The sequence below is a fragment of the Macaca thibetana genome, chromosome 14, assembly GCF_024542745.1.
Source record: "Macaca thibetana thibetana isolate TM-01 chromosome 14, ASM2454274v1, whole genome shotgun sequence".
Classification (NCBI taxonomy): domain Eukaryota; kingdom Metazoa; phylum Chordata; class Mammalia; order Primates; family Cercopithecidae; genus Macaca; species Macaca thibetana.
Genome location: NC_065591.1, coordinates 72,411,997 through 72,439,018, shown reverse-complemented (window position 1 = coordinate 72,439,018; position 27,022 = coordinate 72,411,997). Strand labels below are relative to the sequence as shown.

At 38.8% G+C, this 27,022-nt stretch overlaps 1 protein-coding gene and 1 pseudogene across 1 annotated transcript in view; both read left to right on the top strand.

The window, feature by feature from the left end:
• Nucleotides 1-27,022, top strand: part of TENM4 (teneurin transmembrane protein 4) — a 3,098,737-nt gene that overhangs the window by 1,013,148 nt on the left and 2,058,567 nt on the right. The gene's annotated exons all lie outside the window — the stretch shown is intronic.
• Nucleotides 9,329-10,736, top strand: LOC126935697 (ADP-ribosylation factor-like protein 6-interacting protein 1; annotated as a pseudogene).

Genomic DNA, 27,022 nt, shown 5'->3' with positions numbered 1-27,022 from the left:
GGGAGGCTGAGACAGATAATTGCTTGAACCCAGGAGGCAGAGGTTGCAGTGAGCTGAGATTGCACCACTGTACTCCAGCCTGGGTGACAGAGTGAGACTCCATCTCAAACAAACAAACAAAAAAATTGTCCAGCTGTGAAAGTTGCACCTGTTATTCATGTTTTAGCAGAGGGGTCATTTCATCTATGAAGATTCTCTGAGTACTCACCCCAACCATGGCTCTTGCTACATCTTGAAGCATTTCATTATCTGAGTGTCCTCCTATGCTGTCCCATACAATCTCACTTACTACCTGGTTGGTTGGTCCTTGCCACAATCACCTGTCATTTAGATCAAACTTTTTGGCACCAGGAACCAGGTTCATGGAAGATAATTTTTCCACGGACTGGGATGGGGATGATTTCGGGATGAAACTGTTCCACTTCAGATCATCAGGCATAAGATTCTCACAAGGAGCACACAACCTAGATCCCTTGTGTGCTCGGTTCACAATAGGGTTCATGCTCCTATGAGAATCTAATGCTGCTGTTGATCTAACAGCAGGCAGAACTCAGGTGGTAATGCTCGCTTGCCTACCACTCACCTCCTGCTGGGCTGCCTGGTTCCTAACAGGGGGCTTGGGGACCCCTAATTTAGAATATAATAGTCAAAATTTTAGAGATATGGTTTGTTGTCTTTTTCACTGTATCATCTAGAAGCTACTGAATAAATATTTCATGGATGAGTGAATGAATGAATAGATAAGTAGCATTTCTCAGGCAAATAATGATTGATGCTAGAAATATACCAGAGAAGACATACACCTTAATATGAATATAATTCTATACTTTGGACAGAAAGATATCCCATACACATATTCTTTTAACTAGATCTCCCTAGCTATTCTTTATTGTCTCCTCCTTCTCAATTCCATCTGTTCAGTACTGAATGTCATTCAATCCTCTACTTTATATGTTGAAACCCTAACCCCCCGATGTGATGATATTTGGAGCTGAGGCTCTGGGAAAATAATTAGGTTTAGATGAGATTATGAGAATGGGGCTCCAAGACAGGATTAGTTTTTTGTAAAGGGGAGGAAATATGAGAGTTCTCTGTCACTCCCTCTCCACTATGTGAGGGTACAGCAAGAATGTGTCCATCAGCAAGCCAGAAAGACGGCCCTCACCAATAACCAAATCTGCTGGCACCTTCATCTTGAGCATCCAGGCTTCAGAACTATGAGAAGTAAATATCTACTGTTTAAGCCACTCAGTCTTTGATATTTTGTTACAGCAGCATGAGCTGACTGAGACACCATCCGATGACCCTAATACCACTCTTAGAGTCTCTATACATCTGTGAGAATAAAGGCCTCCAAAGCTGGGGGAATGCATGTGAATAGATGAGGCTGTTGTTAAAAGGATGCTGTTATATTCTTTAAGAGGAACCATTTGCTCACCCTGAGTCAAGCTGTCAAAATTTGACAGTTGCAGTCAAAGGAGTACCTGGAGCTTAAAAAGGTCAGAGAAGTAAGGCATGACCAAATTATTCCCAGATGGCTGAGGCTGTCAATGTTATTTGAAATAATCTATACTGAAGATGCTGGAGATGAGTGCCCGCTTTAGCCCAGGAAAGTTCTATGTTCATCATGACTTCTGCGTCACTCCCTACCTCTTCTTGTTCCACACATCTCTCAAAGAAGACACCTACCTATTCACTTAGCACTCCATCTAGGCCTGTTCAGGATTCCCATAGGACGAGACTAGCTTTTAAAAACGTCAACTTCTCAATTAGAGGAAAGGTTGTGAAGAAAAAGTCAAAGTCTTCTGGTGTTTAAATCATGTTTCTGCATACAGTCTCTCTAGGCGAGGAGGGAAGAATTGAGCAAGGAAGAATCCCTGACTTAATTTAACTTTTAATTTAAACAAAGATGAAAGAGCTCTTTGCATTATGTTATTGATTCGTTTAACATGCATCTACCATGTGCCTACTCTATCTCAGACTCTGGGCTGGAAACTAGCTCCTTCCCTTGAGGATCTCACAAGCCAGGTGGGGATAGGGTAGGCAGGCAAGTGATGGAAAACAAACTATTAAATAGTGTTAATAAGTAACTACAATTATTGGAACTGGTTCATTCATTAAATCAATAAGCATTTTCTCAGCATATACTATGTGTTTGGCTATGTGTTGAAAGCTGATATACAAAAATAATAAATGTAACATTTGTGCTCTCAAGGGACTTACAGCTCTCAGTGGAAAAACCATGCTGAGATAAACAATGAGATTACAAAAAGAAACATATTAGGAAGGAATGAATGTTTCATGTTCTAGGATGTCTGTTACTGACAGATCCATCTTGTCCCTGGATCCATCTTGTCTCTGGGGCAATAAATTGCCTATATACATTAAAATGATCTGATTACTGTACTCTTTGGCAAACTATTTGTTGCTCACACTATCTACACAAGGAAAAAGAAGAGAAAAATACAGACTGGATTCCAGGAGTGCTGGATTCTGCTTTCCACTTGTTTTCTACATACCTGTGTGGCCTTGGAGGGCAACTTGGATAGACAGCACTTTAGTGTCTTTAGGGCTGGTGTTCAGAGCAGAGCATCATTCTCTGGAGGGAACTGCTGACAGCAAGCCTAGAGCTCAGCCTTGACAGAGCTAGGATATGGATACAACATTGCCTCCCCAAGTGGTTCCAAAACCCAGCTGCAGGTTAGTATCACCAGAGAGCTCCTTAAAAATAGTGTTTCTGGGTGCATCCCCAGAAATACTAACTCAGTATCTGTGGTGAGGTCAGGAATCTGTATTTGAATACATTTCCCGAGGTAATTCTGATATACTGCTTGCTTGGTATCACCAACCTTCAGTCCTAACACTGAACTCTGGCATGTCATTAAAGACCCTTCACAGTCTGGTCCCAGCCTATCTCCAGAGATCTTGAGCTTGCTTGTCATTACCATGCCACAATCCCGCCCCAGCAATCATAAACAGCATACACTCCAGACTAACTTTTGGTTTCCAATGCTTATACACATGCCATTTCCTCTCTTATCTTTCTTTTTTCTGTTGTTGTTTTTCTTTTTTTTTTTTTTTTTGAGACAGAGTCTCACTCTGTTGCCAGGCTGGAGAGTAGTGGCCTGATCTCAGCTCACTGAAACCTCCACCTCCTGGGTTCAAGCGATTCTCCTGCCTCAGCCTCCTGAGTAGCTGGGACTACAGGCACCCGCCACCATGCCCAGCTAATTATTTTGTATTTTAGTAGAAACAGGGTTTCACCATGTTGGCCAGGATGGTCTCAATCTCCTGATCCATCCCCCTCAGCCTCCCAAAGTGCTGCGATTACAGGTGTGAACCACCATGCCTGGCCTCCTCTCTTGTCTTTCTAAGCACATCAAACTATGGCTTCTCATTTCAAGACATAACCCAGGTTTCTCTTGCTTGAGAAACCATTCCTGACTCCTTGAGCCAGGCTTAACTGGCCCCTTATCTGTGCTCCAACAGTACTCTCTTTAAATATAGAGTGCAAATATAGGTTTTTCTCAACTAGGTCACAAGCACCATGGCTATTTTTATTTATCTCTGTATCAAAATATCTAAACATTATTCTGGAAATATATTAGGTATTCAATAAGTCATTATTAAGCGAATGAACAGAAACTAGGAAGAGTGTGCAATTATCAAAACTAGGGCATAACATCACAGCAGGAATTAAGTCACAGAAGGTCTGATTTAGTACCAATCTTTGGAAAATTGGGGCATTGGATAGTGTTTTCAGACAGGATAGAACCAGTTACGCTCTCAGTCTTTTTATTAAGATATCCATCAAATAAGATTTAATAATATTTGGATGTGATTTTTAGCTGTCCTACCCCAACTAACTCTTTGCAAACATGATCTGTACTGTGAAGGATTGCTCTAGATTCTGGGCATAGTCAAATGGCCTCAGAAAGTTGGGGGGAAGAAATGAGAACAGGCGCTATCCAGGTCATTAAATGGAAAGTATGTCATCTATATTTGTAAGTTTGCCTAAGTTCTTACTGAATATTTTTTTCATCTTCTTTCTCAACTAGGTTTGGGATGCTACTGTCCCCTCCATATAGCATGGTAATGCTCACTGCCTACCACTCACCTCCTGCTGGGCAGCCTGGTTCCTAATTTAGGATCTCCTAATACAGAGATGAATATAAAAATTGGCCATAGCTTTTTGATATGAAAATCTTACATTCAGGTAATTCTGGAGTTCAAGGCATCCCTGGAATAGTATATAGCAAAAATAAATAAATAAATAAACAATATTAGCTTTATGTGGGTATTGAGACTTTTTTCCAGTATACCACGCAATAAGATAAGAGAAAGTATTTTATTGGATAGAATGTAGTAATTAATACCAGAACCAATTAGGATTTCAAAAGACAGGTCTTCAGTAGAACAATCCCCAGAATCATAGTATCATTTTTTTTTCATAATATATATTCAAGGTATGTGTATTCTCATGTGGACATAGTTTAAGAAGGGCTGTCTGGAAGGCAAGGATTCTAGGCATTCATTCTAAAACTACCACCAGGTCCTCATGCAAAATTAAGCTCTTTGATTAAATAATGATGGGCTTTTATATCAGTAACATTGGCTAATTCTCTTATCATCAATCTAGGTATCCAGTAGTTCCAGAATAATTGCATCATCCACTTATAAATCTCTTTTCCTCTAGTATAAAGTATTATAGCTATAAGCCTATTGGGTAGATACAGGTATGTTTTACTTCATAAGGTAGTGATGACAAATTTATAATCCAAGTTTTGTGTCAAGAAGTTGAAAGGTAGAGTTAGGGGAATACTGGCAATTGACCAGCAATGTCTGTTCTGTGTGCCAGAGATGGGAAATATTGACTCATATTCTAGATACTTGTGATCCCATCCACAAACAAACCCACAACACACTCACATTATAGATATTTACTCTATAGCATAAGACTTTATTGTTACTGGGTATCATCAGATTCAGCTTGGGAACCTGAGTCACAGACTGGGAAAATCACGTTCAGTCTTTGACTGCTTTTTAATTCAAAAGGCCATTAAAAAAAAATCATTGAGTCAATCAAGCAAAATATCTCATTTGATGTGGGCAAAGTGAGAAATACAATTTTATGATATCTTAAAAATCAGTTAGCATGTAAATAAAGTTTTTACATTTCCAAAGACATCATGAAGATAATAGAAACTTGAGTTGGTTCCAAAAGAAAAAAAAATGAGGCAAAAGATAATTTGTTTTGTATGATAAAACTATAAAATAAAAGTTTTGGTGATTTAAACCATACTGGTGTCTACTAAAAAAGATTAAATAAGGACAGGTGATAGATTTTGTGAGCATATGTTTATTAGTATGTTGTTGTTTCCTAGTAATTTTAAAAGACCATTAGTACTAAACAATAGTGATCTATGCTCTAGCAAATTGAAGTACAATTAGAATTAATGTGAGTAATAAATTAATTAGTTCTGAAATAAAAACACTGCTGGATGCAGTGACTCATGCCTATAATCCCAGCACTTTTGGAGTCCAGGGCAGGCGGATCACCTGAGATCAGGAGTTTGAGACCAGCCTGGCCAACATGGCAAAACACCGTCTCTACTAAAAATACAAAAATTAGCCAGGCGTGGTGGTGTACGCCTGTAGTCCCAGCCACTTGGGAGGCTGAGGCAGGAAAATCACTTGAACCCGGGAGCCAGAGGTTGCAGTGAGCTGAGATCATACCACTGCACTCCAGCAAAAAAAAAAAAAAAAAAAAAAAAAAAACACTCATAAGTATACATTGGTAAGATTATTTTAAATAATCTCAAAGTACTCATATGCTCATTCATTCATTTATTCATTTTATAATATGCATAAGCAGCCAAATATCAACATTTTGATATAAAACATTTAAATGTATTTAACAGTAGCTCTGTGAATATATATTAAGATTTCACCCATTTGCCAGTTTGCCAGTTAGTACAATAAAAATTAGATTGTGAAATGTTCTATGATTACTTAGCAAATGTATGAGATGAGTCTTTACAGAGATCTCTTGATTCTGAAGCCCAGACATTATCTATTCCACATTGTTTATCAGAATATTTTATCCATATACATTTCTTGGGAAGATTCTCTTACCATAAAACCTTTGAAAATCCATCATGAATAATCTTGGGATGACACGTCTTTAAGATGTGATTTAATTGTGCTGTTTCTTTTCAATGATTGAAACAGTTGAATCAAAGAGAGGTAAAGCTTTTATTAAATGTCTTTTGTTAATGTATAATAAGTTAGAGCCAGTAGAGTTATGCAACTTGACTCAAATGCCATTTTTCCATGATTGTATCTTATAAGTAATGTGTTCTCCAAACTAATTTCCTGTCAGGGCCCTTCTCGCTCCCAGTCCTCTCAGCTTTGTTCTCCAGACACAGAGCCTGCCAAGTCTCCTTTCAAAATTAGCACCATTCCTGTATCTTGAACCAATCTTGTCCTTTGTGAGGAAATTAAAATAGCCCTAGTTGAGTAATTCTTTTAACATAGTATAAAGTCATCCTGTCAGAGGGCAAATGTCATGTGTAGTAGAACCAAATAAACTTAGGTTTCAATACCAACTTGCACTTAAAAACCGTGTATCCTTGGAAGAGGTATTTTTATCGCACCAAATCTATTTTCCTCTATGATAATCCTTGTATAAAATTAAGAAGACATCATGTAGCAAATGCTGAATCATGTTAGTTGCCCTCCCTCAATATTTGCACCACGCTTATCAAATAAAATCCTCATCGAGTTTTATTGTTCTATGTTTACCTCTTAGATGATGATCAGCTTAGTATTCCCCAATGACACAAAGTTTTGAATCTAAAGAAGTCTCTTAGAATTCTGGAGCAGAAGTCTCCCGAGAGGCATGGACCCCGTGCCCCACCACCTGCAGATGGACCTCCCAGGTGTGTTCTGCCCCATGCTCTGCTGATTGGATGCCTCTCTGTCCTTAGACCACATACAGGGCCCAATGCAGGAAACAGCTGAGAACCTTCCTTTAATGGAAAGTCCATGTTGTGGGAGCATAATGAGTAACAGACAGAGGGCAGCGCATGGCAGCTCACACCTGTAATCCCAGCACTTTGGGAGGCTGAGGCAGGTGGATCACTTGAGGTGAGGGGTTCTAAATCAGCCTGGCCAAACTGGTGAAACCCCATCTCTACTAAAAGTATTTTAAAAATTATCTAGGTGTGGTAACGGGTGCCTGTAATCCCAGCTACTTGGGAGACTGAGGGACGAGAATCGCTTGAACCCAGGAGGTGGAGGTTGCAGTTAGCCGAGATGGCACCACTGCACTCTAGCCTGGGTAACAGAGTGAGACTGTGTCTCAAAAAAAAAAAAGAAAAGAAAGAAAGAAGGAAAGAAGGAAAGAAAGAAAGAAAGAAGGAAAGAAGGAAAGAAGGAAAGAAGGAAAGAAGGAAAGAAGGAAAGAAGGAAAGAAGGAAAGAAGGAAAGAAAGAAAGAAAGAAAGAAAGAAAGAAAGAAAGAAAGAAAGAAAGAAAGAAAGAAAGAAAGAAAGAAAGAAAGAAAGAAAGAAAGAAAGAAAGAAAGAGAGAGACTGCCTGAAATGAGATTAGACAAGTTTGCATGAGCCAGGCCATACAGGTATTCATGGAAAGGAGATCGGATTTCACTCTGAGAGCAGTAAGACCTGGTGGCAGAGTTTTAAGTAAGAAACAAGATTTGATAAAATTCTTTCTCTGGCCTTGTGATTACGGGATTTGGATCAATTCATGCAGATGATTCAAGTCCCAGTTTCCACATCACAAAAGAGAAATGCTGATATCCCAGCAACTCAACCAACAGGATGAGAGTGAAAATCAAAACATCACGTAATACACATGAAAAGCCTTAACCAACATGTGTAAAGTCATATAAGTGAAAGTCTTAATAATGATAGCTACTAGAAGGCATGTTTTGGCAAAATGTTATCAACCTGAAAGAACAATATGGGCTCGTTGATTATTTGCTTACTTTATTTTATTCAGTTGACTTTCTGTTATATAACATGAAGTTTGGAGGAATAGATTCCTGCTACTTGTGACACTCTTTAATCCTGGCTGGAGGTGGAGCAGAAGGCAACCCCACCTAGAGCATACAAATGGTTAGTGCTAGTACTGAACATAGGACCACAGGGGGAGGGAGGGCTTATGCTTTGTAACATCACAAAATGGCTGTTTTTCTGAAACTGCTAGAAGAGTGGGAATTCTCTCTTTGCTGCTATTGCTTGCAAACAAGACAAAGGAGAGCTTGTGGCTTTCTACTTTTTTTTTTTGAGATGGAGTTTCACTCTTGTTGTCCAGGCTTCAGTGCAATGGTGTGATCTCAGTTCATTACAACCTCTGCCTCCTGGGTTCAAGCGATTCTCCTGCCTCAGCCTCCCAAGTAGCTGGGGTTACAGGCATGCACCACCACCTTTATAAAGTCTGGTATTTTTAGTAGAGACAGGGTTTCTCCATGTTGGTCAGGCTGGTCTCAAACTCCTAACCTCAGGTGATTCACCCGCCTCAGACTCCCAAAGTGCTGGGCTTATAGGCACACAAACTTTATTCAGCATCTGGTTGATATCTTAGACCTTCTTATTTTACATCTGTAAAAGAGGAACTAATAGCAATAATACTTATATGCACATTTCGATATATTCCAGGCATTGTACTAAAATTTGCATGTATTATCTTGTTTAAATTTTCTAGTGTCCCCTGATGTAAAGAGATATTATAACTAGGCACATTTTATATGTGAAGGATTTGAAGGTCTTTGCCCTGTCCAGATCACTCGGCTAGTAAGCATCAGAGCTGGACTTGAACTTGGCTCTATTTGAGTTGAAAGCCAGAGCTCTGAACCACTACATCACACTGGCACCAACCGTAGTGCAAGAGAAGATGAAAGGTGATAGCACATGTCACATGTTCTAGCAGTTTGGTATCTAGCCCCTCCAACTTGTTAGAGCATGTCTTTTTCATCCTGACTTTTCCTGATTTCTACAGCCAGGTAAACAAACAAACAAACAAACAAAAACCATTTAGCTTTCCAGCTAATTTTCTCATGGTGTAAAAACATTTAATAGGAAAACTATAAATAGATAAAATAACCTACAATTCCATGGTATCCCATTAGCTTAGCTTGAGTTCCCAAGGAGTGTTTAGTATGGTGGTTGCCAGCAGGCTCTGGGGCTAGACAGCCTTTGTTTGAATCCTGGCTCTATATCTTGCTAGCTGTACGACCTCTTCTATTTACATTCCCTGAGTTCAGAGATAGTACTATGCATCTCATAGAGTTGTTATGAGGATTAGTTGTGTTTATAATTTAAAGTTCTTGATATAGTGATTGACACACAGCTAGTGCTCAATAAATGTTAATTATTAACATAGCTATTATTTTTAAGGGAGGATACCACCCCTTATATGGTCTTATGCCCAATTTCTGCCTCCAGAGAAAGAAGAAGTAAAAACTAAAAGGCAGAAATGAAATCCACAAGCAGACAGCCCGGCGCCACGCCCTGGGCCTGGTTAAAGATTGACCCCTGACCTTACTGGTTATGTTATCTATAGATTCTAGACATTGTATGGAAAAGCATTGGGAAAACCCCTGTCCTGTTCTATTCCATTCTAATTACTGATGTGTGCAGCCCCCAGTCATGTACTCCCTGCTTGCTCAATCGATCACGACCCTCTCACACAGACCCCCTTAGAGTTGTGAACCCTTAAAAGGGACAGGAATTGCTCACTCGGTGTGCTTGGTTTTTGGAGATGTGAGTCTGCCTATGCTCCCAGCTGAATAAAGACTTTTCCTTCTACAACTTGGTGTCTGAGGGGTTCTTGTCTGTGGCTCATCCTGCCACATTTATGTGATAACATTGCTGTTTCAGTAGGTTCTAGTCTCAAGTTTGAAAACAGTATATAATTTCTTCTAGATATTATATTTACCCACATTTAATCCTCAACATCATAAACTTGAAATCTCACCTGCTGAATGACTATTCTTCTATAGCCCAAATTCGTGTGTTTTTGTCATGTGATAAATTGCCGTTCGATGAACATTGACTCTGGTGCTGTGGTCGCCGTGCAGGTCTCGGTAGGAGGGTTCACTGGGAAGGCAGCCTGCACTCATGGAGATGGCATCTCAGAGATAATGGCAGAGGGAGATAATCACATCACTAACCTGCTGGCTACAGAGACTGCAAGTCTGGAAAAACAGCTGCAAGGATGAGGAGAAGTGATGCTGATGCTGATAAAGTCCTCCCATGGGAAACAGCCTGGTTTCCACCTGCCATCATGGGTGTGGTTTCTTTGATGTTTCTGATTATCTACTATCTAGATCCATTTGGCTGACTACCTTGTTCCCATTCTGGTGCCTAGAATTTTTGGCTCCAATAAATGGACCACTGAACAACAGCAAAGATTTCATGAAATTTGCAGCAATCTAGTTAAAAATGATGCAGAGCTGTGGGTTGGTGGAAATGCCTCTTCACACTAAAGGAAGATAAACCTAAGATGTACTTCATGACCATGATCATTTCCCTAACTGAGATTGCTTAGGTGGGACAGCAAGTCCACAACTTGCTTCTCACCTGCCTGATAGTGACTTCTTTACTATTGCTTCCTGGACTAAACCAACATGGAATCATTTCTAAGTACACTGGAATGGCCAAAAGGGAGCTAACCCAACTTCTCAAACAAAAAGAATAGAAAAATGAATAATTCATCTGCTTTATTCAGTGTGATTAATGGAGCACCCATTGCCCCTGGGAATGGTTTCTGCTGTACTATCTGGATACTAAAATGTTACAGAAGTAGCTCTTTGCTCTCCCTCACTCTGCCCGTAGTTAATAGAAATGCAGGCTCGCCAAGTTATGCTTTGTGCATAGTGTCTTCATGTCATGTATAGTTGAGTACATTCTTACCAGTTGGCCTCATGGACAACTCATTAGTATGTATGACTTGTTTTGATTTTTCTTACCCAGGGTTAATTGAATTCTTGCTTTTAGACAACTTCCTTTTTTATAGTGGTGAACCTTGCCCTTTAGTACGATTCAAGTGACTCTGGATAATTGTTCAAGTTCATCTTTGCTCTTGCTGGATACAAGGTAGTGGTCTGTGGCTACAGGAAGCTGGTTCTACTGTCTGCTTCCACAGTCTGCTTAAAAAACTTTCTGACTTTGTGAATATAGAGACCAAGTTTACCACCTGCGATGAAGAGACCAATTAAGATTCATTCCTCATTCTGTTTCTTTCCCGTGGGAGAAGAATCCCCATGGAATAAAATGAAACTGATTCCATGCACTAGTATGTATAGGTTTCTCGCTTGTGCAAAGCTTAGCAATTTGTAGGAAACTTTGATCTTTTTGTCCAAAAAAAGGAATGTCCGACAGGCTTAAACTTTTGTCCCTTTGCACTTAGACTTGAAGTTAGTAAATCCTTAAAGGCCTTTCAATAGCAGACTTCCAAAAGATTGGATTTAGGATTTCTAGCGTATTTTTAATTTCAAATTTTCAGCTGATTTTAGCTATAGTATACAGTAGGTTAAAATTCATGTCTATGACTTTAGGACCAGCAGTAAAGGATACCCGTCTTCTGTGTTTAGGCAAGATTCATTTCAGTAGAAGATAATCTTATCTGACTAATTTTTGAGACCAGAATAAGCCTTTTAAGGTAAACCTCACAATTCTCGTTTTATGGTAATACTGGTCATTTTAGTCCCCTGGGTTTGGCATGGGAGATAGTGACTACACTGGTGTCTGACTTTAGATTTCTCCCTGAAAAATACAAGGGCTGCTGGTGAGAGCAGACTTGAGGTGATGATAGTTGGCCTTTGGTCTACAAAGATTTTGTAACTCCTTGGAAAGCTTCTTATAATCATTCTTAACTTCTCGATAGCTAGAAATTTAGAGTATTTGAAATCTGTAGGAATAAAATCTGTAGGAATGAAAGCCAAAAATGTGACTGACTTGGGAACAATTCTTAAACTGATTAACTGGCTGTAATACGGTTTTGTGAATTTATTGCACCGATATTGTACCTTGTGGTATATCTGTGCCTATTAAATAAGTGTTGTTTTTTCGTCTTTAATATTGTTGTAAACAGTGGTGCCTATTATAGCATATATTTGATTTTTAAAAAAATATTTCATAAGAAAACTACCTTAATTTTACCTTACTTTCATTGTAAATAAGCCTGTCTTCCTATCTGGATTTTTTTATGTATACATGTTCTACTACATGTATACACATTTTTTTTGTGTATACATATTCTACAGAATAACTTTTTCAGTTTTAATCCTTTATTATTTCTTCTAATTTGTTTTGTGTAAAAGGGGAAAAAATTCAAAAAGTTAGAATCTTAAAAAATAAAAATAAAAATAAAAAATTAACATTGACTCTACATACCAGAGCGCACAACAGGTGCTAGAATATAAAAGAAGATGAATCTCTGCCTTCAAGAGGTACAGGGTTTAATGAACTCTGGGTGACCATTTAGTTATTTGTCAAGCCTCTGTGAAGGGTATTCTGACATTGAGTGGCAGTTGCAGTGGTTGACCTTCGGACTTTATATTGGAGAATCCCGTGTGTGTGTGTGTGTGTGTGTGTGTGTGTGTGTGTGTGTTTCTTTTTTCTGTCTCAGGTTATCTGGCAGGCTGGATCAGGCACACAACAAATGAAAGCTTTTATTATTACCTTAGAGAGGCAGCTTAGTAACATGGAGAGAGGTCAGATGTTGGTGCTAGAGATCTGAGTTCAAATCCTAGCTTTATCATTTAGGAGTTGTGACGTTGGATCAGTTATTTCACTTCTTTGAGCCTCTACCTTTATAAAGGGAAGACTATCTAACGAGGATATTGTGAAGAAAAGTCATGATACACATGAAGCACCTAGCACAATTCTGGCACAAAGCAGGGCCCAGCTAAGGCCAGCCAGGGGTGGCAGCAGCAATCCTGAGCCATAACGCAACCAGGAGAAGTGACCTGAGCGGCAACAGCAGATGTGACAGCAACTTTCTTCTTCTCCTTGTTTGCTCAGATGCTGCCTTTATAATGGTAATGGAGTATTTTCAAATTCAAAGTCTATTCCAGAGATAAAGAAAAATGATAGTGGGTTTCCCTGTAATTAATGGCATTTTTTAGCATTTCAGTCAGATTTTAAATAGGATATAAGATGCCTTATGTGGTGAATAACACGTCTTTCTAGTTTTCTAGATTTATGAATTTAGCCCATATGAAATTAATTATTGTGGGTGTATTACATGGATGTGAAACATCTGGAATAATAGGATTTTATTGTTAATAGACCTCTCAGGAGCTCGTGACAAACATCCTTATAATAGCAACATATGCTGCTAGTTTAATGAGAACCATCCTTGACAATTAATGGTTCTTGTGCTTTCAGTAATTTACACATTTTCAAATTTTATATTCTTTATTTCCATCTTTACGGTTTCAGTTTGTGGCTTGTTTGAAATTATGGCCAGAACTCCTTACAGAGGAGAAAAAAAATTTATTTAGTGTATACTATGTGCCAAGCACTGTGCTATATATTTTATATATGCGAATGCACATGAACATGAAATTACTTTAAAGCCTGAAAAAAACCAGGCATCTCTTTATTTACAAATAGGAAGCCTGAGGCACAGTGAGATTAGTAGCTCATCAATGTGGATGCTCCAGCTAGAATTAAAAGTTGAATTTCTCTGTCCTTTCAATCATTAGAAAAGAAAGTAGAATATTGTAGAAAAGATCCCCTTTTCTAGAAATCATATTTCTGCTTTCAATAGTCCTTTTAACTTTCTACATAACAACCTTCAATTTATTCCTGGGACATATTGGGCTTAAGCTGATGTGGGCAAGGAGTTAATAAAGATAACTGAATTTAAAATTCTGACGTATTTCAAAACCTAGTCTGTGCGTGGTACAAGGTCAGTCAAGAGCTATGGAAATATCCAAGAGGAGAATATTCTGTTTTTCCTTGTTCTCTTGATGCTGAGAAAAGGGAATTTTTACTGAACACTGACTATGCACAATTCATAGTTCAGCCATTGGATAACCTGCTTCTCTGAAGACGAAGGCTTGGCCCAGACCCCAAAGCTCAGCCTGCTGCTCTTCCCCCACAAGTTTGGTTCAGATTCTGTCAAATTAAACATTATTGATATATTTCAGGAAAATGACAGAAAGTGTACGTGATGTGGCCACCAAACCAGAAAACATGATCGGGGAACGGGAATAAATGGTAGGTGCACTGTTGCATGGAGAAGGCAGAATTAGTTCCCTGCATGCTTCATTAATCTGCATTTAGTCATTGTTGCCTTTGTACAAAGAGAAAGGCAAAATTCTTATTTCAGTATTCTATCTTATGTCTTCACAACACTCAATATTATTTGAAACAGTCCTGTTCAACTATTTAAAATCTTGAGTATTAATTCTTCCCCTCATAAGAATGTAAGCTCCATGATAGCACGTACCTTTCCTGTCTTTATTGAATGAATGAATAAATACCTTTATATTCAAACAGGATAAATTCTACCTTATATCATATATTCATTCACTGAATCATTTAAAGAATGTGTGTTGTATGCTAAAGTAGGTATATTCACATAATATATGCACACAAGTATGCACAAACAATAGGCAAATTTGCATAACAAGTGAGGTAGTAAGCTTCAAATAGTGGTTGGACCTCTGCCTTGTTCCATGAACTCGGAAAGCTCCACAGCTTTCTGTGCCTCTCTCGTCACATCTATAAAATGCTAAAGTATGCTGGCTTTAACCTGCCCCAGCAATAGCATGTACTCTGTTGCTTCTGCCCTGACTTAGGCCTGGACCACTGAGAATCTGGCCTGGTAGAAAGTAGGTGATTTTCTCCTACTAAAACACAGCATCTAGACACAGCCTACAGATCGCACACCAGATGCTCCCTTTGCATGTTTATAAGCAAAATTGGGCACTTTCAGGAGCCCCAGGACGCGACAGGGATCTGTCCACTATCAGGTGTGATTGTGGGGCTAGATTGGCTGCTGTCTGGGCCCTTGGTTCTCCCTCCAGTCTCCACAGAAAGAGGACCCTGGTCCTCAGACTCTGGTCTGCTGTGGACTTGGCACATAGAAAGTCTGCTAACCCCTTTCCTGGAGTCTAGGCCCTGTGCTTGGCTTTCTAGATATTACTTTAGTATCTCCAAGTTCTATAGGTTGGCCAAACTCCAGATGCCCTAACTCCTTACATCTGATGCCTTAAATGCTGACATTTCAAGCCAAGCTTAAGTTTTTCTACAACTCTTCTGAATCTCCCAAGTCGAATAGCTGACAGATTCAAAAGAGATGTGAAAAAACTTAAGCTTGATCCTCCCTTATCACAATTCGTCTGGTGAATTTCCCTCAGTTACCACACTGTACTCACTACTGTTTCAGTGCTATGTAAAGGGGAAAGATGGTTATAAACTGTGTAGCATCTTGTTTGTGTTTATATGTATTTAGGACAGATCTAACAGGAGTCATTGAATACCCTTGCAAAATAAAGTCCCTTTGAGATGTGAAGAGTGTAATTTGCAAGATCAGTTGCAAACAATCTCCACTAATCATTAAATACAAGGTGCATTCACACCTCAGGTGGGTAGTTTATGCTTCTAGGGTAAGCTAAATGCAATGAACTATAGACACATCCTTTCACTAATGATAGAAATTGCCTCATGCTTAACTTTGGCTCAAGATATTCCTACACATGAAGATTGGAGCCACATTATAAAGCTGTTCTGGATTCTATATTATGAAGCCCAGAGTGACCTTAAGGGTTGAAGTAGTGGCCGGGCATGGTGGCTCACACATGTAATCCCAGCAGTTTGGGAGGCCGAGGTGGGTGGATCACCTGAGGTCAGGAGTTTGAGATTAGCCTGACCAACATGGTGAAACCCTGTCTCTACTGAAAATACAAAAATTATCTGGGTTTAGGTGATGGGTGCCTGTAATCCCAGTTACTCAGGAGGCTGAGGCAGGAGAATTGCTTGAACCCAGGAGCTGGAGGCTGCAGTGAGCCGACACGGTGCCACTGCACTCCAGCCTGGGCAACAGAGTGACTCCATCTCAAAAAAAAAAAAGATTGAAGTCATAAAGATGCCTAATACATATTTTCACTACCCCACTTTCCAAAAAGAAGGGAATAAGGCTACTGAAATGAATAAAGCCAGATTATATTCATCTTATTATTATTGTTGTTGTTATTTATTATTTATTTATTTATTTATTTTTGAGACAGCGTCTTGCTCTGTCACCCAGGCTGTAATGCACTGGCACAATCTCTGCTCACTGCAACCTCTGCCTCCCGGGTTCAAGCAATTCTCTGCCTCAGCCTCCTGAGTAGCTGGGATTACAGGCATCCGCCACCACGCACAGCTGATTTTTGTATTTTTAGTAGAGACTGGGTTTCACCATGTTGGCCAGGCGGTCTTTAACTCCTGACCTGGTGATCCACCCGCCTCGGCCTCCCAAAGTACTGGGATTACAAGCATGAGCCACAGCGTCCGGCCTCATCTTATTAGATCTTTAGTGAATAAAACTTTGACATATCCCTGCAGCCCAGCACCATACCTGGCACCAGGAAAGTGCTCAGTAAATGTTGGTTGAATGAAAGAATGTCAGCCACTGACCTTTTTTCCTTCATGGGTCATGGCAGCTGAGAAAGACCAAGGTCAGAGATAATGAGACTTCACACCCTCATGGCTACAGTGAGAATTATGGAACTGCTTTAGAAGTGAGTTATTTGAAGCTCGGTGGGAAAAGATTCTTCACCTTCCCAGATCTCTGCTGTCACTTTACAAAGAGAAATGAAGACTTATCTTGATAGCAAGAGACATTCAGGGATAAGGATCCTGAATAGGGTCCGAGTCTGGAGCTCTGACAGGGCAGTTGGTGAAGCAGCTTGAATAACAGAAGAGTCAATCTTTAGAATCCTCCACAGAGGCTTAGAAAGATGTGTAAAGCGCTTGGGATTTGATTTTACTTTTCAGGGTTTTCTATTCTGCTCTTGTACTTACTGTCACTGAATGGAACAGAAAGCAGACCTGTTACAATGTTTAAGTTGTATAGTTTGTGTGTATTTTAAAGAACAGGAAGAAAGTCACGGAAGGCTTGTGAGAAGGATGCCTTTGTCTGATAAAAATGCCTTACAACATTTTGAGATGGAATGCAGAACTTGCTCGTCTTCCTTGGGGAGTTGATAATGTAGAATGAATTTGAAGATTTTCTTATAGTATCTGAACAAGAGAAGAAATATACTAACTTTGCAATCTATGAAAATCTGTCATTCACTAGCTCTCTTACTGCCTTGTAGTAGCTTAACTATTAACAATTATAAATGACGTAACTGTTGTCCTTTAAAGGAAATGGAAAGGAGATTATATTTATTATGTGTCTACTCTCTGTTCAACACTATGTGAAACATGTTGTAGTCCCATCACATTTAATACTCATAACCACCAGATGTATAATTATCCCTATTTTATAAATACTGAAATTGAGACACAGGAAGTAGAAGAGGTTTATCTTCTGGCTCTGTCTATTCCTTATCACCCATCATAAGCACAATCTGTCTTGAAAGTGTTCCATATCTTTACCTGATAAAGGTACATCGTCCTTCCTCTGTGCCATCTCTGTACTTTGCACTTTGCATGTGCTTCTAATGTTATATCTTGGTATTTAAATTAATTTCTTTTCAAGTTTTGTTTCCCTTACTAGAGTATAAATCTCTAGATAGTCGGGGTTTTGTTTTTATCTCTGTATTCCTTGCAGTGATCACAGAAATGTTTAGTTTTTGAAGTAAATGCCACAGAGCCAGTTAGGCATGGAGTCAGAATTTAAAATTAACATCCTTTTGATTCGGAAAGCTCATGCATTTTTCATTATACTACAATGCCAAAACTTGAAGACAGACAGAAAGATTAACACAATTATATTATTAAATAATGCACTTAAGCAATACAATTATATTCAATTTACATACCTAATATAAATATATCAGGGTTAAGAAACAGGTAGGCAACTCATAGGTAAGGCAAATCTAGAAAATTTGCAGCCCAGAGAGAGGTTAAAGCTCATATAGTAAGTCTAAGAATATTGCTTTTGATTCACCAACTTACTATTATTTTTATTATACAACTACTACCTAATAGTCCTGTGGGAGATAGCAAGGTGAAAGCAGAGGGGATCCCGTCCTTAAGAAGTTTTCAAGTAACTAATATGGTGCAGGGAAATGTGTGCATACCATAGTTGGTTTTGTTTTGAGTTATTTCTCCCTCTGAGCTATGTCTTCCTCATGTTTAAACTGGTTCTATGAATACCCCTGAGGATCATCATGAAAACTAAAACAGATAACATATGCTATTGAACCTGGTGCCTAATGTAGATCAAGATAAATCAATGTTACTTCTCAGTCCAAATGCAGATATGACTATGAATATGGATATGGATATAGCCTTAAATCAGAGGCTTTCAACAGGGATGGGAGGAGAGAGACTTTGTTCTCCAGGTGACATCTGGCAGTTTCTGGAGTCATTTTTGGTTATCACAACTGGGGGTGTGTCACTGGCATTTAGTGACAGGAGTACTGCTAAACATTCCTCAATATACAAAACAATCTCTCATAACAATAAATTAAATAATTCTCTGGCCCCAAACATTACGGGCTCTGAGTGTAGATACAGACATAAAAGTGCTAAGTATTACAAGTATCAGGTCTACTTCTGTGAGAGTGCAGATTTGGAAATGGGATGATACCCTGGCTCTGAATCTGAGATGTTTATGAAAGAGCTGGAATTTATGTAGGCTTTGGGATTAAGTCAGGTAGAAATAAAGCAATTGGAATTCCAGGAGGTGCTTGATTAATGGGGAATAAAAGCATCTGGGGATCAGAGTCAACAAAATAATTTTTCCCAACAGATGATAAAATCTGGAAGAGTAAGTGGAGGACTTAGCAGGACTGTAAAATAAGAATGTTGGTGTTGGAGGTGAGATGTGTGTATGAACAGGAAACGAGGAGCAAGATGTTAGAGGAAGGACAGCAACATAAACAGGGAAACATAAATAACACATATTATATTCCTTAATTCATCAAAAAAAAAGAGATTAAAAATATCAAGTGTTTTATACACACCAGAGACCTATCTAGGCAGTGGAAATAAAAAAAATAAAGCACCATTCCTCAAGTCATAATCTATTTTAATGTTCCCAAAGTATTTTCCTGATGAAGTTACATATTAAAACAAATTGAATCAAATGCTTTGTTTAGGAAATAGAAGATTAAGCAAACTTAAACAGCTATTTTCTTAAAGAGTACTACAGAGACTGGAATGGGCTTATGAGCTATGGTATATAACAATTCTAAATTTATGTCTATTATCCTAGTTCATTTTTTGTTGCGTATAACAGAATACCTGAAAGGCGGTAATTTATTTTTTTAAAAAAGGAGCTTCTTTCTCACTATTTTAGAGGCTGAGAAGTCCAAGCTCAAGGGGCCACATCTGGTGAGGGCCTTCTTGCCGGTGGGGACACTCGCCAGCATCCTGAGGTGGCGCAGGGCATCTTATGATGAGGGGACAGCGTGCTAGCTCAGGTCTCGCTTCTTCTAATAAAACCACCAGTCCCACTCCCATGATAACCCATCAGTCCATTCATCCATGAACAGATTAATCTATTCATGAGGACAGAGCCCTTCTCACTCAATCACCTCTTAAAAGCCCTACCTCTCAATACTGCCACACTGGGGACTAAATTTCAACCTGCATTTTCGAGAGGACAAATATTCAAACCACAGCATCTGTGAAGCACTTTGTTTTGAAGGAGCATCTTCCAGAGTCAATATTTAACCAGGCTAAATTTAGAGAACATGATTCTAGCCCCGGGTCTCCCACCAGGACAGCCAGTAAGAAAACACTTAATGTTTTCATGATGGCATTGGAATTTGCAGAAATTGGCAAAGAAACCACTTCCGATGTTTCCAATACTTGAAATTTCTAGAAGAAAGGGTTTATTTTATTTTGTTTTGTTTAATAAGCAAGAAGGTTAAGACAATTTGTGGTTAGCCTCTGGCATGTGTTTGGTACTAAATAAAGATTTTTGAATGTAGTTAAATGAGTGAGACACTAAGAGTGGGCTAACAAAAAAGAGGAAGATAAAAAAAGCTCATGAAAGGAAAACGTGCAAAGCTTGGCAATAGAATGTATATATTGAATACAAAACAAGTAGGAAATTAAGGCTGAATAAGATCTCATCTTTTATATTAGAGAAAATTACAGTTTAACTCATGAGATCACAGAAAGGAGCATAATAGGGAAATCATATTAGAATAAAAGCATCAGACTGAGAAGCTGGATTTTGATGTCTAAACTAGGCCACTAATTTACTGTGTAAACCTGGCCAAGGTCCTTAACCTCTCAGGTCCTCACTTGGTTATTTATAAAACATAGATGCCTATGCTCCCAATGAGGATTAAATAGCCTTAATAAATATAAATACATATATGTGAATGCACATATACATATACATGCATGTATTATACAAACATAATGCATACATATAGGTATATATAGATATGCACATATGTGTAAAAGGAATTATTATCATTGTAGCTCATATTCTAGACCCATAACTGCTTTAATTAAGAATTTCAGTGATATACACTCTATTAATTACTCCATTTTTAAAAAATTAATGGGTACTATAAAATGATTTTCCTAACCATCTTTGGTTGATATCATAAATTCAACTTTTTTTAATATTCAAGTGAAACAAGGTTAATATGATTTTAATATTTATAATTAGTCATTATCAATTAATATAGTTTACTAAGCAGCAGTTTGGTTCATAGTATCTGGGATACCAGATGCTGAGAGAATAAAAATCAACCTCAGTTCTCCAGGAGATTATAATCTAAGGTGCAGATAACTAATGCCCAAGCGAGTGGTGACAAGGGATATCCCCAGCTGAGCATATTCCTTAAGGAAGGAGCATTGTTTTCTCATCTCAAGGGATAGTTTTCATTCCTATGTAGTGCATATCTGAGTGCATGGGTTCCTCCTGCTTTTCTTTTCTGGATTCCTGTGATGGAGGAGGCTTCTAGCCTGGGTTAGGTAGTAGAGGTGTAGCTAGAATGACCTATTTTAACACTATTAGTTATTAAGTAGAGGGAGTAAGAAAGAGGGAAGAGGCCGGGCACGGTGGCTCACGCCGGTAATCCCAGCACTTTGGGAAGCCGAGGTGGGTGGATCATGAGGTCAGGATATCGAGACCATCCTGGCCAAAATAGTGAAATCCCGTCTCTACTAAAAATACAAAAAATTAGCCGGGCGTGGTGGCGGGCGCCTGTAGTCCCAGCTACTCGGGAGGCTGAGGCAGGAGAATGGCGTGAACCCAGGAGGCAGAGCTTGCAGTGAGCCAAGATCTTGCCACAGCACTCCAGCCTGGGCGACAGATCGAGACTCTGTCTAAAAAAAAAAAAAAAAAAAGAAAAAAGAAAGAGAGAGAGAGAAGAGTAGAAGAGTAGTGGATAAAAGTGACCACAGTATGCTCAATGTTGTTGTTGTTGTTGTTGTTGTTGTTATTATTATTATTATTATTACTGAGATGGAGTCTTACTCTGTTGCCAGGCTGGAGTGCAGTAGCGTGATCTCGGCTCACTGCAACCTCCGCCTCCCTGATTCAAGTTGACCATGCCCAACTGATTTTTAGTAGAGACGGGGCTTCACCATGTTGGCCAGGATGGTCTCGATCTCCTGACCTCGTGATTTACCCGCCTCAGCCTCTCAAAGTGCTGGGATTACAGACGTGAGCCCCCACGCCCGGCCTAATGTCATTATTTTTTTTAAAAATGAAAGTATGATCTGGGTCCTCACTAAGAGAGAGCACCATGCAGTTTGAGGAACAGAGAGAGAGAAAAAGAAAATTGTTTAGCCTATGAAAGGGAACACTCACAAAAGCTATTACACACCTGCATGGTTTTCATTTGGAAAAATAAATGGAAGGCAAAATAGACTAGCACTCATTAAGGACCCAGTCTGTATATGGCAAGTTCTTGGGTGGGTATGTTACATTAATGTATAGATGAGCAAACTAAGACTGTGAGATTTCAAGAGGCTAGGCTAAGCTCATTCATGCAACAGGGATTCAAACAAAAGTCCCAACTTGCAAGCCTTCATTTTTTTTTTTTTCCCCTGGAACCATTCAATAATGAAATGGATGATCTTTGACATACTCAGCTCTGTGGTTTTGGAAGCATTAAAGTTGAAGCTGAGGGACTATGTTATAGTGGTGCTATTGAAGCAATTTTTGCGTTTGCTGGGCTTTTAGAGTGATGATCTTCATGGTCTCTTTTAATGCAATGCAACTATTCTAGGAGCCAATGAATAATTTGGAAAGGTGGTACATACCAAGCAGTTTCCAGAGAGAATTTCACTGCATTGCCATTCCTGATATTAGCTACTGACATGGTGAGAATAAAGGGTTTGAATGAATACGTCATTGAAGTTGAGTCAATGTAATCTTTCAGAGCTGCAATTATATATTATATACTAGTTTTGTACCTTGTGTGTTATTAGGGGAACAGACAAATGAAAGCTCTGTCCCTCAAATGACAGATTGGTCAGGAATTTCTTCTACCTGCTGGCCCTAACACTGAAGTAGTAAAACTGTAAGTAGGACCAATCCAAGGTCAGACATAGGGAAAAATATAGGTGGTGTGTCAAACTATATTACATAGAGTAATACCAGGTTTGGGAGGAGAAGAATCAGGAGCCAAATCAAAATAAGAAATGTCAGATAGCCTAGAATCCAAGACATGATCGGAAGTCAGAATAGATGTGGATTAATGAGTTCAACTCAATTCAACAAATACGCATTGATTATAGTCTAGTGGGAAAAATATACAGATTAAAAAATAATTAACATATATTGCAATAAAAAGGGAACCATAATGTATGTGGTCAGATACTACTTTGTTTTTTTAATTCGACATTATTATTTCTAGCATTCATTGATGGTGTTGTGTAGTTGAAATGTATTCATTTTCACTATTGAAAAATTGTACATTATGTGGTTATATTACAATTTCAAACCTCAATATAATGCAAAGTAAATAACATAGTGCTAAAAAATGAGAGCACATACACTTGATATAAAAACAAAGTGAAGAGAGTTATAAATATGCATTTCAGGATAGTGATAATTCTAGGATAAAATGAAAAATTAGTCCAGGAAAGAGGCATATAGGTAGAAACTGGAATAGGGGTAATGTTCTAGTTCTCATACGTGGGTGGTGGGTTTATAGTTATTTATTTTAATGCTTCAGTGTATATAGACATATAAGTATATGTATGAACTATATATAAATGTATCTACATATAAATGTTACATATTTATTATATATATATCATATATACTACAAAATAAAACATCCAAAAAATTTTTAAGTTGAATATGTAGTGAACAATAAAGACATATATGCATAGAATGCAATGATCCAAGAAGACAGAGGAGTTGATTGTCTTGGTTAGGTAGATGATAGACGAGATTTTTTTTTTTTTTTTTTTTTTTTTTTTTTTGAGACAGACTCTTGCTCTCTCGCCAGGCTGGAGTGCAGTGGCACGATCTTGGCTTACCGCAATCTCTGCCTCCCGAGTTCGAGTGATTCCCCTACCTCAGCCTCCCAAGTAGCTGGGACTACAGGTGCACGCAACCACGCCCGGCTAATTTTGTGCATTTTAGTAGAAACAGGGTTTCACTATGTTGACCAGGATGGTCTTGATCTCCTGACCTTGTGATCTGCCTGCCTTGGCCTCCAAAAGTTCCAAGGTTACAGGCATGAGCCACCAGGCCCGGATGAGACTTTTTTTTTTAAATGTGTTATATCTGAGTTGGATTTTTGAGGAGTACATAAATGTTGACCTCATTCATAAAGAAAAGGCATTCCAGGAAGAAGAAAAAAAGGAGTGTCTGCCCTAGAAAACGTGTTGTACACTTCTGCACATTATTTATCATTCCTCATATAATATCTCTAACATCACAATATGTGTATATAATAATATATAATTGTTGAATAAACGAAGATACTCAGGATTGACAGATATAGTGTATGTAGTGTGTGGATGTGTGAATATGAGGAACCTGTTGGGAATAAGGTTGAAGAAGCAGAAAGAAGCTGTTTAAGGAGTTTTATTGCCTTTCAAAGGATCTTAAGGAAAGTAATACAGTGTTTTAGGTGGGGGAATGACAAATTTGACTTAAATGGTAGACGCTCTGGCTATATAATGTGAAGGATGGCTTGGGAGTTGGAAGGATGGTGGTGGTGGGACCCTAGATCATAAAGAAGGAGGCTAACTAGGAGGGGGTGAACTAGTTCCCACAGGAGGTGACAATGTGGAGTGGGGACAGCAACCTGGGAATGGCCAGGGGATCCTTTTCAAATTGTCAATGAGGAGCAGGACAAGGAGGTAGATTCACCAGCATGAAATCTAGGAAAACTTGCCAATCCCATAGCATAATTCTCTTGGTCTTAAAGAGACACCTGTCCTTCCCGTAGTGTTTTTCAGAGACTACTGTTCTTTTTTTCAACCTCTTGGATTTTAACTTTGGTTTGAATAACAATACTAATTGGACAACTTGTTTTAGAAGTGCGTACACTTTTTGTGATAGCGTAAAACACTTAAAAAATAAAACTGGCTAAAACTCAGGCCCTTCTTCTTCTTCTCCTTTGCCTTTTTCTCCTCCTCCTCCTTTTTTCTTTTTGCAAATGGGATAAAGCAATGGTCCCCTATAATAACTCTTATAGGCATGAACCAAACATCATGGTGTTTTTTTTTTTTTCTGACTCTGTCACATGACTCTAGTTTGGTATGCTGACACATACCAGCACATATTTATTCACTCATACCATAAGTATCTGTTAGTGCCCTGGGGGCACTGTGGTATGCTGACCATATCCTACCTTCAGAGCGCACCTGCTCATACTTCCAGATGTTGAAACTGTTGGCAGATGATGTTTCTTAAATGAATCCCTCTCTAGAAACTGCCTCCAGCCAGAGAACCACTTTGCTCAAGATCTTACCCACTCCCAGAGGAGAGCATGCATTAATGACTGGCCAATGAGTTGGTTAAAATACACCAATTTGCCTCAAGGTGGGACAACTCTGAAGAATTAATCCAAGTTTAGAATTCCCCATAAGATAGGCTAAAGCTGTTATTATAATTGCATTGCAATTCAACTACTCTCTTAGCCCCTACTTTGACCACAGCTGTGATCATTCCCAATAAACTTCTTGCACACAAATTCCCATCTCAGACTTTGTTTCTTAAGGAGCTCAAACTAAGTTTCCTGCCATGTGTTTGCCATAGCGGGTGTAATGATTCTGAAGAGACCACATAGGTACAGAGATGAAAGTTAAAGCAGGAGCAACATTTAAAGAGTATGTGAGGGCAGATAACCATGTGTGTGTACTGTGTGTGAATAATAGATATATTGCTAGCTTTGAGAAGTAGATTGGTAAAATTCAAGAAGTTTCATGAAGGCATAACATAATCTTTTGAAGCCATTGGGATAGTATATTCTTATCTCTTTAAGAACAAGAGAGATATGCTTTGAGGATTGGCAACATTTTCTGTCCGCAGACATGCGTGCAGTCTTAGTTTTCACTCTACTGAGGATTTACTGTGCCTCAAAGCTTTAATCTTAGAGAACATTGATTTACTCTTCAAAAATTTTAGGGGCTCTGCTGACATCCAGGCCAAGGGAAGTTTAACTTTGTATTGAGACATTTTTCTTTTCCTGTGTATATACACAAGGCAATGAAGGAAATAATGTTAAAGGATGGCTGAGTTCATGGTTTCAGTGTATGAGGGTCACCTTGTTTTATATAGGCCACAAACCAAAGCTGAAGAAAGAAAGCTATTTGTTAATCAAACTGTGTGGGATTTTGCAGCCTAATTTGAGTGGGCAATATTCTTGCTCACAGCAGTCTAGGTTAAAACTTAAATGATGATACATTATTATGCCAATTAAAAATTCAAAAATAAATGCAATATATAAACGTGGCTTTCCCCACCAACATACACATACCCACTGAGTTTTAGAAGTAGCAAGAGAAGAGTTCTCCAAGTTTCTTTTTCCTTCACAGCCCTTTAAAATGTCAAAGGTGCAAATGAAGCCCAGCCTCTACAATAAGAGCTGTTATTCAGTTGAATGATAAAGGGCTCTCTTTTGTGTTGGATACTCCAGACTTACAATGACATAAATGAGAAGCAAATACAAAAACAAAACAGGTGAAAGCATGCGCTTCATGAAAGACAGACCCAGATTTCTATTACTCATCCTCCATTTACTCGATGAGTGGACTTGGGTAAATTACTCAGCTTAATTTCAGTTTCATCATCTGTAAAATGAGAATAATAAATTTCTCCTGAGTTGTGTGATAATCATGTAAGTTAATGTATGTAAAGTGCATAAAGGGCAGAAGGGCATATAGGATATTCTAACGTATAAATTTTTGAGTAGGTTCTCAGGATATTTTAAAGTATATGCATAGAAATAAATTCAAGATCAGACATACAAACAGGAATTTCAGTCAAATTTCTTATATGATAGCCTTTGTGGGGAGGGCACTGGGAAAGACCTGGGGCTTCTATATTTTGACTGGTGATTAAATTTTTGCCACAATTAGAGCTTTAAGACTGTAGTTCAAGGCCAGGTGTGGTGGCTACGCCGGTAATTCCAGCACTTTGGGAGGCCAAGGCGGGCATATCACGAGGTCAGGTGATCGAGACCATCCTTGCTAACATGGTGAAACCAGTCTCTACTAAAAATACAAAAAATTAGCCAGGAGTGGTGGTGGGTGCCTGTAGTCCCAGCTACTCGGGAGGCTGAGGCAGGAGAATGGCATGAACACGGGAGATGGAAGTTGCAGTGAGCTGAGTTCGTGCCACTGCACTCCAGCCTGAGCAACAGAGCAAGACTCCATCTCGAACAAATA